The sequence below is a fragment of the Orcinus orca genome, chromosome 15 (assembly GCF_937001465.1).
Source record: "Orcinus orca chromosome 15, mOrcOrc1.1, whole genome shotgun sequence".
Classification (NCBI taxonomy): Eukaryota; Metazoa; Chordata; class Mammalia; order Artiodactyla; family Delphinidae; genus Orcinus; species Orcinus orca.
In genome coordinates, this window is record NC_064573.1 from 52,529,578 (window position 1) to 52,547,340 (window position 17,763).

The window sequence follows — 17,763 nt, forward strand, 5'->3', positions numbered from 1 at the left end:
TCACTCTGATATAAATGAGTGAGAAGGGAAGATTTTCTTTCAGAATCCCAACTAATAAACATAGAAGGAATTACACAGTTAGAAAAGTATTACTTTGCAGCCATCATTTCAATAATCAATTCAGGCAAGACTCATTCATGGAATCTAAAACTATTTTCCTACAAATCACTTATTAATGAAAAAGAGAAAAATGTTAACTTTACAGTGGAGAAACCTGACAGATATCACCTTACCTAAGCAGAATTAATACTGCTAATAATGGGACTAACAAGGTGTGCCTCCTGATGGGCTATACCAGGAACGACACAATACCCCTGATATATCAGTAGTATTCCTGCCCTAATTCATAATCTAAATCTAATCACGAGAAAGCACAGACAAATCCTCAATAAGGTACCCTGTACAAAACAAGCATTCTGACTTTTCAAAAATATCAACATCATGAAAGATAAAGGCTAAAGAACTATTCAGATTAAAGGAGACTAAAGAACCATAACTAGATGCAGTGGGTTACATTCTGGATTTTTGTTATAAAGGACACTATTAGGACAACTAGAAAAATTTTGATTATGGACTGCGACATTAACTCCTTAGGGCTGCTGTTTAAAAATAAGTAAATATGGGCTTCCCTGGTGGCACAGTGGTTAAGAATCCGCCTGCCAATGCAGGGGACACGGGTTCGAGCCCTGGCCCGGGAAGATCCCACATGCCGCAGAGCAACTAAGCCTGTGCGCCACAACTACTGAGCCTGAGCTCTAGAGCTCGCGAGCCACAACTACTAAGCCCACGTGCCACAACTACTGAACCCCGCACGCCTAGAGCCCGTGCTCTGCAACAAGAGAAGCCAGCGCACCGCAACGAAGAGTAGCCCCCCGCTCGCCGCAACTAGAGAAAGCCCGCACACAGCAACGAAGACCCAACACAGCCAAAATAAATAAATAAATAAATATATTAAAAATAAATAAATAAATTTTTTTAAAAAGGCTTAAAACAACAGAAATGTATTCTCTCACAGTAATGGAGGCCACAAGTCCAAAATCAAGGTGCCAGCGGGACCACGCTCCCTCTGAAACTCTGGATAGAATCTTTCTTGCCTCCTGCTAACTTCTGGTTGTGGCTGGCAATCCTTGGACTCCTTGGCTTGCAGCTGTGTCGCTCCCATCTCTGCCTCTATCGTCATATGGCATTTTCCTCTTCTTATCAGTACACCAGTCATACTGGATTAGGGCCCACCCTAATTCAGTATGACTTCATTTTAACTTGATTACATCTGCAAAGACCCTATTTCCAAATAAGGTCACATTCACAGATACTGGGGATTAGAACTTTTGGGGGAAACACAATTCAACCTACAACAATCATCTATTAGATAACTGTGTCATAGTGATGTTAAAATTCCTGAATTTGATTGACTGTACTGTCGGTGTATAAGAAAATGTCCCTGATTTAGAAAATGTACACCGAAGTAATTAAGGGTGATGAGAATGATGTCTGCAACTAACTTTCAAGGTGGGGATGTGGGGAGGATACCCACACACATATACAAGAAAGGAATGACAAAATCAAATGTGGCAAAATGTTAGCAACTCTTCTGTAACTTTGAAATTATTTCCAAATAACAAGTTTTTCTAAAACCACACATGAAATAATACCTATGAATAAGCTTAACAACAAATGTTCAGAGTCTATATTAAAAAAATAAAACTGTGGGATATAAAGAACCTTAATAAATGAAACAAACCATTTATTTTTAGATAATAAGATCCATTATTATAAAGGTGTCCATTCTTCCCTAAATAAATCTAAATAATTAACATTATCTAGATCAAAAGCACAATGTTCATATGGAAAAGTAAATGCATAAGAATAGCTGAGAAAATTTTTTTTTTTTTTTTTTTTTTGCATTACGCGGGTCTCTCACTGTTGTGGCCTCTCCCGTTACGGAGCACAGGCTCCAGACGCGCAGGCTCAGTGGCCATGGCTCACGGGCCCAGCCGCTCCGGCGGCATGTCGGATCTTCCTGGACCAGGACACGAACCTGGGTCCCCTCCATCGGCAGGCGGACTCTCAACCACTGCGCCACCAGGGAAGCCCGAGAAATTTTTAAAAAAAGAAAAATGAGGAAATTTGTCCCACTAGTAATCACAACCTCATGGTTAAGAGTATAGGCTCTAGAGTCAGAGTTGGTGACAGTCCTAGCTTGTAACCTAAATAAATATAACTTCTCAAAACCTACTTCTTCACCTGTAAAAATAAAGATATTGAAAATACTTAACTCAATTGCTTGCTTTGGCAGCACATAAACTAAAATTTGAACGATACAGAGATTAGCATGGCCCCTGTGCAAGGACAGGCACATTTGTGAAGTGTTCCATATTTAAAGAAAGAAAATCCTTTCATTAAATAAGATGGCTACCGGTCAGAACATTTAAGCCAGATTTTCAAAAAAAAAAAGAATACCTAACTCTGGGTTTTGTGAGAAATGAATCAGGTAAAATATGTTAAAGTATTTACCACTGTGACTGGTACACAGGTAATACTCAATACGCATTAGCTGCTGCTCCTGCTGTTGTTATCAGGGTCATGATCATCCTCATCATCAAGCTATGTGGTACTGGCATAGGAATAAACAAGTAAATATCGGGAAAACAAAGAGTGCCCCAAAACAAGCCTGAGAGTAAAAGAATTTGTAAATGCTAAATGTGGCATTTTGAATCTGTGGTAAAAGGAGAGATTTAGATTTAATAAACAGCATTGGTGAGCTCTATCATCTGAGGAAAGAAAAAAGGAACTGGATCCTTATCTTACAACATATATAAGTTTCAGAGTAAACAGCTAAATTATTTGTAACATAAAACAAAACAAAAACCTATAAATAGAATTTTTTAAATTATTGTCAACTGTGGAAAGTATTCTTAGAACACAAAATTCAGAAGTTACAAAAGGAAAATTACTTGTAATACTTTAAGATAAAAGAAAAACATTAAACAAAGACAAGCAGAGATATGAAGTGTTTGCAACATAAAGGATTAATATCCATTGTACACGAAGAATCTGTAAAAATCTATAAGAAAAAGACAACCCAAGAGCAAGATTGGCAATGGTTATGAGCAAGCACAGAAAAATGCACAGGAGACTTCAACTGAAAAAGCAAATAAAAATAACTCTGAGGTATCTTTGTTCATATATATAATAAAAATAAAACAATGTTCACAGATATTACGGGATAAACACACATGCTTATCCCATACTCCAGTTTAATTTTCCTTAAAAAAGAAAAATCCAGAAATACATAAAAAGAGCTTTAAACCTGTTAATATCCCTGACTGAATATCAAAAAGATAAAGCAAAGTCTATAGTGCCATTAGAAGACTTAATTACAGAAAGGGGAAAATAAAACAGACCAAAAAATAAATAAATTGGAAAAGGAATCACTGACCCTTGCTGTTAGAAGGAAACTAAGCTTTATCAGGTCCGACCACTCACCAACACAGGAAAGTACCACTGACAGATGATCTAGAGCCAGTATTTACTCAGACTACAAAGAGGTGGTTCAACAATTCAAGAAAGCACTGCTGGACAACTAACTGTTAAGAATTACTTCTCTGTAACATTCCAATTGTTTATAAATGGTAACTGTTTAATAAACTGTTACAGAATCTTGTCCAGATTTAAAGGCAACTTTCAGTGTCTGCATTTATTAAAATTCACCTTTTAAGGCATCATTTAATCATTTTTCTTTCTTTCTGAGATGTCTGTCTCTATGATTTCTTTCTTTTTCTTTTTAATTTTGTTTTTATTTTTGGCTGCGTTGGGTCTTCGTTGCTGCACGCAGGCTTTCTCTGGTTGCGGCAAGCAGGGACTACTCTTCGTTGCGGTGCACGTGCTTCTCACTGCGGTGGCTTCTCTTTGTTGCAGAGCACGGGCTCTAGGCGTGCGGGCTTCAGTAGTTGCAGTACATGGGGTCAATAGCTGTGGCTTGCAGGCTCTAGAGCGCAGCTCAGTAGTTGTGGCGCACAGGCTTAGCTGCTCCGTGGCATGTGGGATCTTCCCAGACCAGGGATCAAACCTGTGTTCCCTGCACTGGCAAGCAGATTCTTAACCACTGTGTCACCAGGGAAGTCCACCATGATTTCTTTCTATTATCAGTGGGGTCCTGGGAATATCAGAAATGTCTTTTAGAACCTTCAGATGGAATTCTTCTGGACCTAGAAGCCTGAAATCAGTCAAAGCTAGATACCCTCTTACTATCTGCTATCTAGTTTCTTATACTTTTTTTCTAGCTTTTCCATTAAAGAGCATCCTCTTGTTACAGAAGTTAGGAGATTAAAAAGAAGACGTGCTAGTTGTTTCTTATGATCTATCATTTCGACTTTCCGAAGTTGTGGATCTGTGGCTTCTTACTGCTGGCTGTGATTATCTCGAAGAATCGTCTACGTTGTCATTAGTTTTTCCCTCTTCTAAGCATCAATCATCCTAAAAATCCTATTCATCCTCTGACAACCTAAGAGGTTCTTGACTCTCTCTTCTACTTGACCTTTATTACGAGTTCCTCCTTCTGACTTAAGTTCTATTCATTAAAAAAAAAAAATCAAAAGCTAAGCCCCAGTAGGAGTGGCTTAAGGGGGTGGGGGGAAGGGGAAGTGTGAGGTGAGACTGGGGAAAGGGAGGTTTAGCTCCATCATAATTTCCACCTGCCACTATTCCCCACCAAATTCTTTGATACGGCTAATTACTGTCTTTTCTCAATCACTAAAAGTGCTATCTAAATATATTTAGATAAAAGCCCCATTCTACTCTGACCCCCTTCCTTACCAGGGTGCTTCTCAAACTTTTCATATAAAAAAGCCTGGGAGGGGCTTCCCTGGTGGCGCAGTGGTTGAGAGTCTGCCTGCCGATGCAGGGGACACGGGTTCGTGCCCCGGTCCGGGAAGATCCCACATGCCGTGGAGCGGCTGGGCCCGTGAGCCATGGCCGCTGAGCCTGCGCGTCCGGAGCCTGTGCTCCGCAACGGGAGAGGCCACAACAGTGAGAGGCCCGCGTACCGCAAAAAAAATAAAAAAATAAAAAATAAAAAAGCCTGGGAAATTCATTCCTTTAGGTGGTATATTGCCCACTAGAATCTTAAACCATCACCGTTAGTTCGCTCCTGTACTAATATTGTTGCCCGAATTAAGAAAATACCATCTGTGCCCACACCTTTCAAATAAATATTCTAATCATGTTTATACAACTAGATAGTGTATTTCCATATACCTAACTCATTCAACTACTAGGTTACTTCCTGTTCCCTTCTGTGATAGAGACAGCTACGTTTCCACTAAAAATGCCTTCTCCCCTTCTATGGTGTAAAGTTGTCACTGGAAGGTAGCGGCCCTGCCAAGGACTATTTGTCTCAGTTCTACCTACAACCAGATACAAGCATATGACTCAATCAGTGTATGGGGAACCGATGTGTGCTACAGTTTTTAAGAAGCATGGCTGCTAGAGATATAGAGACTATGATATAAAGAAAAGAAACCCACTTATTCTTACTTCTCCTTAACATTTACAAGTCACTGCTAAATCAAATCTCAGTTTCTTCATCAGACTCAAGTAGAGTGTTTATCTGAATTCATCCTGAGCATTAATGCCATTGTTTAGCACTGGGCCTGCCACTCCAAGGAGTCTTGAGGTTACTTACTGCATGAGTTTTCAGTGAGAAGCTGGCTGCTGACACTCCTTTCTCCTATGCCCATGGCAAGCAAATATGGCCAGCGAACTGCTGTACTTGCCCATATTTTAAAACTATTTAATACGTGCCTACTATGTGCTGTTGTTCTAGATACTTGGGATAACTTCAGTAAACAAAATAAAGATCCTACCCTCGTGGAGCTTACCTAGTGGAAGCCATTCTAAGCTCATAGAGTTGGCACAACAGGGTATTTTATATATTTATTTTTTGACTGCGCTGCGTGGCATGCGGGATTCTAGTTCCCCCAACCAGGGATGGAACCCGTGCTCCCTGCAGTGGGAGCGTGGACTCTTCACCACTGGACCACTGGGGAGTCCCTAGCACAACAGTTTAAACCTATCTGCTAATCCTTATGTAGACTCAATAAACACAGGCAGTGATGGAACTGTTGGCAGTGATGTGTGGAGTTGTACTGCGGATATTCTATGTGGGATAATAATGCAACAAAATCAAGCTGTATTCCCATAGAAAACAATGCTCCAGCTTATAAGAGAGGACAAAGAGTACATTCTTAGATACAACGGAAGAAATAAAAGGAAGCCAAAGAAGAAAAGGCTTCTAAGGTGGTGAAGGAAATCACTGTCAATGGAACTTGACACAGTGGCAAAAGAGTAGCAAACAAAATTTCCATTTAGAGCTTTAGATGAGACTCTTCATGCAGAGAGTGAGGAATTCATGGAACAGTAAGATTTAAAGGAACAAGCCAGGGCTTCCCTGGTGGTGCAGTGGTTAAGAATCCACCTGCCAATGCAGGGAACAAGGGCTTGAGCCCTGGTCCGGGAAGATCCCACATGCCACGGAGCAACTAGGCCCGTGCGCCACAACTACTGAGCCTGCGCGCCACAACTACTGAAGCCCACACGCCTAGAGCCCGTGCTCTGCAACAAGAGAAGCCACCACAATGAGAAGCCTGCGCACCACAACGAAGAGAAGTCCCCCGCTGGCCGCAACCAGAGAAAAGCCCGCGCGCAGCAACGAAGACCCAACGCAGCCAAAAAAATAAAATAATAAAAATTTTAAATAAATAAAAGAACAAGCCAATTTGGAAGAATTCTACTGGATTTCCTTAAAAAGGAAGTGCAGCTTTGAATGTTGGTAAGTTTGTACCAAGGTGCAGGAAACCACCATCCTACTGACAGAACAAATCAGAAAGTGTGCTCTCTTTCTGCAGCATGTGCCTGAAACATGATGGAGGACAATTTAGACAATACAGAGCTTCCATCTATTTCTACTAACTCATCTAGGAATAAATCATATACTTAGTAGAAAAGAAGGCAATATTGCACAGTAGAAGGAAAACTGATTTGACCATAAACTATATATATATATAAAAATATATATGGGGGGAGGCTGACTATATACATACAGACTATATATATACTTTACAAACCCAAACTTACAAATGAACCACATTTACTCCAGTTGAGTTAGAGTAATAACCCACTTCTGCATGCTCCTTTGCTCCTTTGATGAATTTTTTTCTTTTTGGCCACGCCACACAGCTTGTGGGAGCCTTGTGGGATCTTGGTTCCCCGACCAGGGATTGAACCCAGGCCCTCCACAGTGAAAGCGTAGACTCCTAACCACTGGACTGCCAGGGAATTCCCTGATGAATTAAATTTAGATAGGAAAAAAACTTGATTGGAAAAACATGCAAACACTGTCTCTGTAATGTGGGCTGTAGCTACAGTTTAGTTAGTGCAATAACCCAATTTTTTAGCTCATACAATAGTTGACCTCAACACCCATTATGAAAGATGCACCACAAAGCTAATTCCATTAAAAAGAAAAGTGTAAGTGTTGAAAATTCTCAGCCCGATACAAATGTACAGTTTAAGGAAGAAGGAAAAAGATAAAAAATCTCCCTTTCCATCATTGCTCCTTATCCCTAAGGAAGGTGTCTTATAGGAAACAGTCTTGCTGTCAATTATTCAGTCACATCAACGAGTCATGTGACCTTAGCAAATTACATATACTTACTGGTCCTCAGTTTCTTTGTGTGTAGTAAAAGCCTATCTTATGCATGATTCCTCTGTGTTTTGGGAATGCCTTTTCAAAGATTTAAGTTAAACGTGAAAATGTATATGTATGTATAGCAAAGCATCTGACATAAAACAGGCTTTCTTGGGACTTCCCTGGTGGTCCAGTGGTAAAGAATCCGCCTTCCAATGCAGGGGACGGGGTTCGATCCCTGGTCGGGGAACTAAGATCCCACAAGCTGCAGGGCAACTAAGTCCCCACACCACAACTACTGAGCTCGCGCGCCTCAACGAGAGAGCCCATGTGCCGCAAACCACAGAGCCCACGTGCTCTAAAGCCCACACGCCACAACTAGAGCGAAGCCCACGTGCCAAAACAAAGAGCCCGCGCCACAATGAAAGATCCTGCATGCCGCAACTAAGACCCGATGCAGCCAAAAAATTGTTTAAAAGAAAATAAATAAAATCTAAAAATAAAAAATAAAACAGGTTTTCTTCCGTCTTTACCCAATACCTAACAGAAGGAGTGGGAAAAAGAAAAAAGGACACAAAAAAGAAAATTATAAACTTCATACTACATCCACTTCTCATTTCTCCTCTTCTACTCCCCTCATTTTTGTTTCTCATTCCCAATCTTTTGACCTGTTTCCATTTCTCACACCGGGTCAGGGTAGGAAGCAAGTTTCACAGTGCCTAGCAAGCAGGTGGGAGGAACTAGGGAAGCTTCTGTCCTTAAATTAAGCTCAGAGTCCTAGCATCCTAATATGGAGCTCATAACAGTGATTTTTAAATAGTGAAAAGCTGGGAAGGTGAGGACTGGCAAAGCTACAGGTTATCCACTGTATAATCAGAGCATTTAGTAGGCCAAGTATTTCATTTGCTCAAAGAGCTCAGCAAATTTAAAAAAACACACAAAACTTAAAATCAATCAGAACATATTTACCACAGAAACACTGTTATATCTTTATGTTAGGTTTTTACAGGTAAACTCTAATGGGCTGCCCAGAAATCTAACCAAAAAGGCTAACCTTACAAAAAGAACTTTTTCTGGGAAAAATATACTGATTTTCCACCTTATAGTTTTAGTTTCTTTTCTTTTCCTTCCTTCTCTTTCTTTCTACAAAATCTATTATGCAAACCTTAAAAAGCTAACCATCTTCAAATGCCCATGCTTATTTTGTTCTAAATGTTAACTACATGTGTTAAAGAAAAATATCCTAAATAATTAGTCTCCGGTTCTATCAATTAAAAAAGATGTTTTAATTAATGTCAGAGGCTCTTTTCCCGATACAATGCAGCAAAGCTGTCATCCAGTCATGACTACCTGTTAACTGACATCACAACTATGTGCTTCAATGAATCATTCAGTCCTTTTCTAACTTTACTGCAAAATAAATCTGAAATGTTTTTTTAAAAGCCTTGCTTTCAAATGTGTTTTCTTATAGTAAAACCTCTGTACAGGTGTTGTGGAGCCTGTGTATGTGAGTCACACGTATCTGTAATGAACTAACATCTAGAAAAACATCAAGTCTTCCTGCCTAGAGAACTGAATCGGTTTACTTGAGGCTAAATCTATGTAGTACAAAGGGATTTATTAAAGCTTCAGATGTATCACACCCTAATACCATCAAAAATCAGAGAAGTATTCTAATGGATTATCACACTAAAAAGATCAATCCAAAAAATTTATAACAGCCTCATAATTATAGCCAGTTCCACCCAACTGTGAATTCCTAGAAGGTAGCAGTCATGCTGCAATCATTTTTATAACATCAAAACTGGCATAGTATTTGTTGCACCACAGGTTTAATAAATGTCCACTTAATGAATGGAATACACTTTATTTGCCTGAGAAAGTCCAGGGTCAAGTCTGTGGGTCAGTTTTTTACCCTAACTTTTACTTACCTGATATCTAATTGTATTTCAAATTCTAGACTCTAAAACATTTCCTTAAAATTTTATCAATATAAAAACTTCAACTGCAGTAGAGCCACATATTTAAATAAGGCTGAAAGAATATTAGAAAACATCTGGCCCAACTGTACCCCTGTTTCAAATGGTGAAACTGAGGCCTATGAAGTTCAGTGAATTGACCAAGGCCACATAGCTCTTCACTGTCACAAGTGGAATTAAAATGCAGATGGTCTTCTACCTTTTAGTCTTGTCCTTATTACATCATGTTACCTTCTCTGCTCCTTTTCAAATGCCTGACTGCTGCTAATTAAAAAGTACCTATAATGTGAAAATACTAATTACATCAGAACAAATGTAAGAAATCAATAAACTTGGGACTTCCCTGGTGGCACAGTGGTTGAGAATCCACCTGCCAATGCAGGGGACACGGGTTCGAGCCCTGGTCCAGGAAGATCCCACATACCACAGAGCAACTAAGCCCATGCGCAGTAACTACTGAGCCTGCGCTCTAGAGCCCACGAGCCACAATTCCTGTGCCCTCGCGCTGCAACTACTGAAGCCCACGTGCCTGGAGCCCATGCTCCGCAACAAGAGAAGCCAGCGCACCACAACGAAGAGTAGCCCCCATTCTCCACAACTGGAGAAAGCCCGCGCAGCAATGAAGACCCAATACAGACAAAAAAAACAAAAAACAAATCAATAAACTTGCCATGAAACAGTTTTAAGTATTAACTTATGAAGCAAAAGCCACCAATTTTCTCCACCCCACCCCAATTTCTACTTAACGCTAAGAAACTAAAAGTTACATTAAAAAATTAGAGAAGTGACTAGCCTCTGTAATCAGTTTAAGAAAACCTAAGGTCTGCATATATTGTTAGGAACAGAGGCTGAAACCAGACAATCTTTAGGTTTCAGTGGTCAGTCTTTTCCTCCCAGTACTTCCTGCCTCCACCCCCACCAATAATTCAGCAGACATACCCTATGACCTATGCATTCTTTCACAGATTACATCAAGAAAACAAGGATTTCTTTTTCTTTTTGTCCTTGGAATATACGAATATTATCACAATTATAATACTGTCACTAATACCATGATAGGATACCCCCCCCAAAAAATTTTTTTTTTAATTTTTGGCTGCACTGCGTGGCACCAGGATCCCCGTTCTTCGACTAGAGATCGAACCTGCACCCCCTGCAATGGAAGCATGGAGTCTTAACCATTAGACCACCAGGCAAGTCCCCCAGATGTACTTTTTTTTACAATCTAGGATCTTGGGCTTTCAACATTCACTAAAATAGTAAAAAAAACACTTATTTAAAATAAACCTTACTAGAAACTAGTATAACTTCAACTACAAAGAGTTTCCAGTTTATGTTAGAAATATCAAAATGACCTTTAAGTTCACATTTAAAGTTTAAACTTTTTAAACAGTTTTATAAAATCATTTTCTAGACCAAAACTTATGAGGGTTAAAGATTTAAAGAACTTGTTTTAACATCAGCTTCTGAAAAAGTACTAGGCTACTTTTGTAAAATTTTACTACAGGTATACCTTAAAAACATGTTGTGTGTGAGGAAAGTCTGTATATATAAACTCATATAAATATACACAGAACCACATCCCTGAATACAGCTCAAAAGGATTTATTCTATTAGGGACTGTTCTCAAAGATTCATATAAAACAGTTGCTTGCCACAGCGAGTACTAGGTCAAGTATATCACAGTCATGGAAAGAAATAATTAGAATGCAAGGAGAAATGTGCTTCGATACCAGCGTTCTGTGGGAGCACAGAGAAGGGGGTCAACACACCAATGTCTTGTTAAGTATGTGCCACGATAACAATGTGTACTTGTTAATGTTCAAGTGTACACAGTCTTCCTTACTTCTTCCTTCCTTCTGGTTACACCAGTTTGAGAGCTACTTCTCCCAATACTCTCTATTCCCCATCCCAAATCAGCCAAATCCTGAACCACTAAATTCCAAAGCCAGAACTATCAAAAGGAATTGTCTAGATTTTCCAACGGTAGTGGTAAACGAGAGGACAAGATGCTGCTGCTCTTTGCTTGGCACACTGAGCAACATTTCAGAAGCAGCAAAATTTGCCTGCGGCCTCTTCCAGTCTGGGGCTTGCCATATAGAGCTGATGCTGTATCTGCGTTTGCTGATGTCCATCTTCTCACACCCCAGGAATAAAGAACAACAGGAAAAATAATCTAGGGTTCCTACTTGCAAAACTCCAGCAGTCACAGGGGATATGCCATGTGCAGCTAGTTCTAGAAATAATCCCTTTTGAAGGTCTTCCACTTACTGGAAAAAAAGCAGGGAGTCCAAAGAACATATCAGCTCTGCCACCCGCCAAGCAACAGTAACAGCAGCAGCACTTCAAAGAGACACGGGTTAAAACAGCACAGAGTATATGGTATACGCTTCAGAGAACCTGAAATCACATATATATTCAAATTAGGGAAACTGAAGGGCACTGCTGTCCCGGGTTGGGGGGCGGTGCGGGGGAGCAGAGGCATAGCTCAGCCCATCAGTAACCTCATTGTACATTATCCTGTACTCTGAAATTACAGGATTCCCTTTCTTTCCTGGAGTGAGCTTCAAGATCTTAAAGAATAACACCAGGTAAACCTAACCCAGACCAGGATGTGTTGCTATCAAGTCTGCTAGTTCCAAGACAACAGTGGCGCTGCTGCAGCCAACGATTCCTTGGCACACAGACAGGTTAAAATGATCCTGGCAGCGGCACTGGCTCTTCTCTTTCACCCTCTGTTGTTACTCTAGCTCCTTTTGCTAAATCTGCCTCTGAGTATAGACAGGAGCTGGATGGTTCATAATCACCCAGCAGCTGTAGCTGAGCAATAGGCAGCCTAATTGTGGCGCCGGAGCAGCTGAGAGGAAGAAAAGAGAGACTGCATACCCTACCATAGCCACACAAACCGCCACACACACTACCAATCAGATACCAGGGTACTTTAACAGGAACAGATGATTTCCTTTAAAGAAAAGCAGTTGTACCTCACTAGAGGAACTTGTATTTGTATTACAGACCTGTTTAAACGTGAACTGAAGGTGACCTAAGCCATGTAGCGTTCTGAACAATGGAAGATCTTAACTAAAACTTCCTGTAAATATTCACACAACAAAGCCAGCACCACAAACATCACCTTTGTAACATAACTGAAAGTTCCTGTGATATAAGAACTTGGTACAGCCATGATCTCTCCTCTTCAGCTCTACATTACCACAATGCAAAGCAACCACACCAACAACTAACACAGCAAGCCATTACACAAAGCAAGTAAAGTAGCATAAGGCAGCGATTCACAGCATTTTGGAAACTCCAACACCATAATGTCATTTGAAACAAAACACCATTTCTTTAGGTGCTATACGGCACATCTTCATAAAGTCTGAGTAAATGACAACTTATTTTATGCTGAGAATTTTAAGACATCCTTAAGAATATCAAATCGCAGGCTGAAATTACCAATCTAAAGAATTATTGTTCCAGAAAACTGAAAATGGATGAAAGACTTATTACCTTGATGCCATAGTTAAATTTTGCGTCTTAACTGTCATGCTACCATAATCTTCTGAAAAATAGGGCATATTTTATATTTGATGATAGAACAGTGTTCCCTAGTTTAATAAACATATTTTGATTACCTACTATTTGTCATGTACAACATACAAAACTGAAGAGGATTTAAAGTTAGTTAAACCTGGTGTCTTTCCTCAAAATATTAACATAATTAACATATGTTATTCACCTGTGAAAGTAGTTACATACGCCAGCTGGTATTTCCCAGTTATGGTTTAATAGGTCTAATCCTGTTTGCAAAGGGCAGCCCAGCAGTATTCTAAAGTCAGTCACCAAATATTAAGTCCTTTAGCGAAACACCTTATACAGTGTAAAGTACATTACACACAGGCTTCTTTAAAAAGGAAATTTTAAAAGTTTCACATAAACTAAAACACAGACACAGAAAAGCAATCATGGCGTAATGAACTATACGCTTGAACTATACCACCATCAGGTTAAAGAACTTTGCCACCACTTCAGGAGCCAGGTCCCAATCACAGCCTCCTCCCTCCTCTTTTATCTTTACTTTTACAGAAATCACTTCCTTGCAGGTTTTTAAAAAATACATAGTTTTACCCCCCGAGTTTGCATTCCTAGATACCAGACCTTAATACTGCTCTTTAAAAATTTTTGACATTAGGCTTTTTTTAATATAATGCTAGTAGAAACTAATAATAAATAACATCTACGCTAAACAGACTCACTAAAGAGCTAAACATATTTATAAAGAAAAATTACATTAATAAATTATTTACTGCCTAAAAGGATGCAAATTTGAACTCTACATAAACAACTCTTAAAGCATGTGTCAGTAATATTTCATTTACACTGGGTCCTTGCTATCTTTTAGAATATTTATTCTTTTAACATTACATACCATGAAAGAGATTTATCTGCATAGACGTTGATTTTTCAGCTTGAGAATTCACTGATTTAAAAAAAAAAACTTGAACCATGTGTTAATATTATACTTCAGCCATAAGACAAATTCCACCTATCCCAGAAGATAGGTCAAAGCTGTAATTTCACTTTCGGTTGAACAGAATGGAGTCAATTTTGTGGTTTATGAAGTCAGCAAAAATGTACTGCAAAATTAAAGCTATTATAACATTATGGTGGTTACGGCAGAGTACATATTTTAAGAGCCCTTTTATACTTTATCCTGGAAACATGAATGTGAACTGTCCTGTACTTAGATTCAGATCAAAGTCTTTTTTTTCAAATTTAGGACCCAATGAATTGTCAACCAGCATTCAAAATCTCCACTGAGGTTTAGCTAATGTCCAAAAGTTAAAATACAATTACACTTCCTTTTCTTAAAACGTCAACTATGGCAGGGGTCTAATATATTAGTAAAGACAGAACAAAACATAAATAATGAAATATAACTTTCTTACAGAACTACAGATGAAAATCTTGTATGTGACACATACAAGGTCCTTGGCTTCTAATACAAGACACTCGTTCATTACCTGTCCATTCAAAATGTTTCCTGTCCACTGTGTGCCAACCATTGTGCTAGTTAATACATTAAATTTACCACACTTTGCCTTAAATGCCTATAGTCACATGTACCTATTTAGTAATATTTTCCTTAGTGTGTAATTTAACCACAGATAATTTAACAGGATGGTTTAAACACACTTAGAATTATCAAGTTAACTTTGCCACTGCAATCCTGCAGTTGCAATGCACGAGTATACCACCATCATACACATGTATATGTGAGATCATCTATGTGAACACACATTCCGGTGGGAACATATATACACATAATAAATGGCTTGAACATAAAGTTTGATTCCAGTGGAGACTCAGCTTTTCATTTCTCTAACAATTTATAAAGCGTCAGACCGTGTGTTATGCCGTGCCTGTTTTAATTAATGAAGCAGAAAATAATTCTACCAAATCCAAACCATGTTGGGTCCCACCCACTACAGAACAAAAATTAAAGCAGTCCCTACCCTACATCGGATTTGATTTTCTAAGAGCTTCTTAAAACAACGTTGCCCCATGCCCAATAAAGCAAAAGCTGGAAGCAATTATCAAGAAGAAAAACACACATTAAAACAAAATTTTCTGTAACACATGTGGACAGAGAACCGAACCAAATGGGAGGCGGAGCGTCATAACACTAAAAGTGCACGCTGAACAGCGTATTTCCCAACCCCCAACCCAAAACAAAGGAAAACTTTAACATGTTGCGGTTTTCAATCAAACCTAGCGCAGCGAGAGGCTCACCCGCTCGCCCACCCTCCCCCGCCCGCTCTCCCGGCACAGTTGCCACCCCGTGTCCGCCGACAGGCAGACCCCCGACCCCGGGGACGGGAAGGGGCCGCTGCTCCCGCCCCTTACTTCGGCCAAAAGAAACCTCGCCGACCCCTCGCCGGGCGGCCAGCACGACCTTAGAGACGCGGGTGCGGGTGTCCCGGCGCTCCCAGGACCTTGGGTCGGACTTGGGCGGGACCGGGAAGGAATGGACTGGGCGGAGACCGAGGCAGAGGGCGAGCAGGTAGCGCCGGGAAGGACACACGCCCGTCGGGCAAGCCGGGCCGGGGGAGGGAAGAAGTTTCTCCCAACTTCCCGACTCGGAGCCGGCGGGGAGCGGCGGCGCCTCCGGGCGCAGGCAGGCGCCGGGCCTAGCGCTGCGGGGCCGGGGTCGGCCGCCTCCTGCTCCGCCCGCGGGGCCCCGAAGCGTCCTTACCTGCGCTCCAGCGGCGCTCGCATGAGTCGCCGCAGCGGCGGGGAAGGGTGGCGGGGAGGGGGCGGCGGGCGGACGGGAGGCCCGTGGGGCCCTCTCCGTCCTCCACCTCCTCGTCCCGGGCGCCGAGGGGCAGCGACGACGGCACAGCCAGCCGGGGACTCGCTACTTCAGGAGGGAATTCCCGGGCTCCCCAACACCGCGGCCTCACGCTCCACCTCCTCCCCGCGCGGTGCCCGCCCTCACTCCCGGCCCCGCCCCCCCGTGTAGGGGCGGGGGCGGGCTACCTGCGCGCGCGGCCGCCCGCTCACCGGAACTCGCGCCGCGCCCGACCGGGCTCCCGCGACCTCGCCTTCCGACGCCGGCGCGCGCCCCCTCGAGTTGCGGGCCGCACTCCAGCTGTCCCGGTCGGCGGCGAGATCGAGTCACTAATCCCGACCCAACATGGCGGCGGGGTCTGGGGCGGATTCCCGAGGCGGCGCAGGCTGAGGGGGCGTGAGGAGGAGGTGCTTCTCCACACGGAAAGCAGGCCCACAGCGCCTCCTCCCCACGCGCGGAACCTGCGGCTCCGCTGCCGCGGAAGATAGGGTGGGGTGCCTCGGCCTTTCTCCTTTCCCCTCGCCCCGCTCTCTGTAGTGCCGAGGGCTTTGTTTTCGTGGGGGAGTATAGGATTTTGAGGGGTTGGCTGTTTGCTCTTCAGTACTATGCTTCCGCACCCTTTGTCGTGGATAGTAAAATCTCAGCCCAGCCAGGGGGGTGTTACTAACACCCTCATCACCAGCCTGATCACCGTCCAGAAACGCTCGCGTCTGGCCTCCTTCCGATCCAGGGATCCTGTCCCAGCCCCAGGAGCTTCCTGTTGACTGTAGGTCGAACCAGCCTTGCCGGGAGAGGGAACCGAAGCCGAGTTTTGTTGGCGACTCTCCCAGTAATGGTGGCCTTGGCTTGTCTTGGGACAGCGTGTTCTTAGGCGATGCTGGCAATGTCCCAGAGGAGGAACTGGGGCAGGTATTATTGTCCCGTTTGACAGCTGTGGAAACTGAGGCTGCCACCCCAATGAACGTGGAGCAGCCACAGCTAGAATCCTGCTCATCTGAATCCAAGCACCTTTCCTACTGGCCTTGCAGCCAGCCGCTGAAGCAGAAGGAAGAGGGTCCAGAAGGTCCAGAAGGACCTGGGAAAAAATGAGGATCAGCCAGTGTCCAGAAGGGCTGAATATTGAGTGTCTTCTGCTGAAATCACTTCTGCCCTGACAGACTCTCAGATTAACTTCCTCTTCGTATTTCCTCTTTGGTGGGGTTATCAGAACTATTAATGTTGGGACTGTTGGTTTCCTTTGTGGTTTTTAGCGAAATTCAGAATCATCTTCGACAAATACGAAATGGTACAATCATATGTGCCAGTATTCGGGTATTCTAGAAACTTAGGAAATGCATATAAAGGTTTGAAAAAAATTTTTTTTCAGCTCACTGAATGAGCCAAAGATAGGCATAGGCATTCACATTAACTAAAAGGTAACATCGTGCTTTATATGATTTAGCTGCTAAAACTTCATTTGCCCTTGACTGTCTTGGTTATTAAATTTTTCATGTAAATTTATATTTAGCTTTTTTTTTTAAACTAGAAAATAAATTCCTTGAGCTGCTACTTTTCTAAACTTCTGTGTAAAATAGAGATAGTATTTTTTGTCCTAAACTCTCAGCCTCAAAAAAATCAACTCAAAAATACTAGTTTACTCCCGTTCAAGGGATGAAGTGGCTTTGAAGATGTTCTGTATGGAGTTTTCAAGATGGGAGAGGGTGTCAAAATCCTACATGTTTTGTTATACTCACTTATCTTCACTT

General features: G+C 41.8%; 1 protein-coding gene and 1 pseudogene across 2 annotated transcripts in view; one reads left to right on the forward strand and one right to left on the reverse strand.

The window, feature by feature from the left end:
* Positions 1 to 16,362, reverse strand: part of YES1 (YES proto-oncogene 1, Src family tyrosine kinase) — a 109,851-nt gene extending 93,489 nt beyond the window's left edge. The window contains exon 1 of one of the 2 annotated variants that reach the window (XM_049697678.1): positions 16,231 to 16,362. The gene's annotated coding sequence lies outside the window, so the exon portion shown is untranslated. Of the gene's footprint in view, positions 1 to 15,922; positions 16,137 to 16,230 lie in introns of those variants that run through there. The other variant, XM_004273776.3, reaches the window with a different exon arrangement.
* On the forward strand, positions 2,285 to 2,381 carry LOC117202841 (uncharacterized; annotated as a pseudogene).
* Positions 16,363 to 17,763: the final 1,401 nt, after the last annotated feature.